This window comes from Ixodes scapularis, unplaced genomic scaffold, assembly GCF_016920785.2.
Source record: "Ixodes scapularis isolate PalLabHiFi unplaced genomic scaffold, ASM1692078v2 PGA_scaffold7__128_contigs__length_106722199, whole genome shotgun sequence".
NCBI classification, from domain to species: Eukaryota; Metazoa; Arthropoda; class Arachnida; order Ixodida; family Ixodidae; genus Ixodes; species Ixodes scapularis.
Window position 1 is genome coordinate 89928590 of NW_024609882.1, and position 2818 is coordinate 89931407.

The following is a 2818-nucleotide window of genomic DNA, read 5'->3' on the forward strand; positions in this document are numbered from 1 at the left end:
GACGAGACCTGGCACCGTTTTTACAGCACAAAAGAGTACTTGTCATTTTCGCTGCATTTTGCGATTTCTTCGTCGCTGGTGTGCTGCGTTCATTTCTTCAGTTAACCGACACGCCCGCATTGCTTCCTTGGCTTCGGCGACACACCGGTACATTGTTACAAGAACAAATGACTAATATCGGGGTCGCATGCTAAGGTAGCTGGCAATTCGCAAGATAATGCCAAATAGGGGGGAAGCTTACGGCGCACTGCAGTCTAAATCCGCTCCCCCTAAAAATTGCAAGATTTTGAAAGCACATACCTTTCATTCCGAATCCCGCACCGATCTTGTTCCACAGTTCGTCTTTGTACTTGTTGTCTTTGTACGACGCATTCCTAAGGTCGTAGAGGCAAGGATAATTTTTCACAATGTCAATCAACATCTCCGCTGAATATGGGGCGGTTGAGCTGTCCTCGTTCCCAGCCATGCCAGAGACGCTGGATGCCGTCGACGCCATTGCCAAAAACGAAGTGGGAGAGCGCATACTCGTGACGTAGCAGCTTCGCGCTAAGCAAAAATGTCACTTCCGGTCACACTTCCGGTCAGCGAAACGCCTCGTTCGGCGGCAGAAATAGGTACGGAACCTATTCGGCTCGCCGCCGCGTTTCCCGCCCAGCGTTTCGCCCCAGCGGCAAAAGTTGGGCGGATCCGCTAGCGGATCCGCAAGTGTAAACGTACCATTAGGCGCCCGTTTCCGGCTTGAGCGGCGTCGCCGTTGGCCAATGTATTTCTTCCACCGTGCCGTTGGCGTAACCAAGGTCACCCCAAGGTCACGCTACCCCGAAGGTCACGTGGCCCCCCAGGTCACGTGACCCCTTCCAAGGTTACCTCAAGGTCACGTAACCCCTAAGATGACCCCAAGGTCACGTGACCCCGAGGTTACAAGACCCCTTCCAAGGTCACCCCCAGGTCACGTGACCCCTCGATGTCACGTGACCCCCTCCACCCGAGGTCAGGTGATCCCCCGGAGCATATTAAGGCCACGGTCCCACTGAATGTGGCAGTTTAGGTACTTTTTGGCAGGTCATTACTCATCTCCTTTTAAAAACTGTTTTGTGGGATTAATGTCATTCGAAAGGCAATGCAAAGCTCTTTCATTTGATATTATGTATGTGTTGGTTTTTACTGTTCATGCGTGTTTGTAGCGTTGCGAATATGATGGCGCGGACCCTCACTTGCTCCGCTAGTTCATGTTTTATGAACGATCCATTAAAGATAGCACGGTTCCAATATAGCAGTTTTGTTAAGATGATGTCGGAGCAGGATGTAACGATACACTTTTTTGGTATTTGCACTACTTTGTTTTTTTCATCCCTCCAAATATTGCCCTAAAATTGACATTTTTCAGCACAAATATGTTTTTAATGACAAGTGCTAGGGCAATGAAATTAGCTACAGATGTAGTGCTTATAATTGGTAATATGCAGAAAAAAATTTTATGTTGTGTAAATTTTTTTTGTTTAGATATTTTATATCAAACGTAGCACTTTTTTGTGCTTCGAGTCATGGTACTTCAAATGCCGCTGAGGAAATAATTAAGCTATGACAAAATCTTTTATAACATTTAGTGCTACAATGGTTGCCCAAGAGGTGGACGATGGCTTTTTTTCATTTTCAAAGTCATAACGCTCCAGGAGCCCTTCAAACTTACCTGTTTTTTATGCATATCTTTTTTGGACATCAAACAGATTTATTGGCATCTAATAACATTTATTGCTTGCAATAGATATACATTGCGATGTATTCAATTTTCACAATGATCTTGCTTTGGTTTCTTAATAGGTATAGAGCTTAGCTAATTTTAAAAACAATTAAAAACTGTTTGGGTGTTTTGTTGCGCTACCTGGCGGATGGCAGACAAACTGCTGATTTCTAGTGTTCAAAAAATTTCCGAGGGCGGCGTTGGCGTCTGTATCATCATCAATCTCCGTGTCTTTTTACCTTCACATTTAAAAAATATATTGGAAGATTTACTATCGAAAAATGAATGGTTTAAGTACTGGGTCCGACTAATAAATCTAAGACAAATAATTACACACGTGTAGCGTGATATAATGTGTTCATTATTCGATATGATTGAAATCAATAAACAATAAAGACGAAGAGGAAAATAATACACCCGAGTTCACTTCATGTCTAGAGTCACTAAATGAGCTTTAAAGTATCGGCATTCCGTTCCCCGAAATTGTTTTGGGCGCCGACATTTTGGGTCTTGTTCAGAGCAAACGCAACTGCCGATCGTCATGATCCAAAAGTACGACTTCCTCAGCATTAGATGCGGTGCTAGGAAGCTGATGCAATATTGCAATGCTCTGTCGCGGTTGTTTAAACATTTGTGGGGTACGGAAAAGCGTTTCCTGTGATGTTAGATAAAGCTTCAGGTAACTGGCAACCATGATTTTAAGCCACAATATGGCTTAAATCATGGTTGCTACGGTTCAGAGTAGCTGTCGTTACTCTGAACCGTAGCTAATTATACCCCTGTTATACCTCTGTAATACCCCTGTTACACGGCACACTTAACCGCGGTTAACTCAGCTGTAACTGCGGTTACGTGGCAGCATAGATGCCGCACTATGCCCTCGGACAGCTATTTCAAAAGAAGTGAAGAGAGCGCGTGCACTGCTTTGATGGGTGCTCAAGATGCTCAAGCGCACGTTCGCCCATAGCTTCGACTGCATAGCCGCAGAATGTTATCGGCAAGTATTGTGCGCTAACTGTGGCTTAGCTTAACTGCAGTTAAGTCTGCCCGTGTAATACCCTTGTTACACGGGCACAT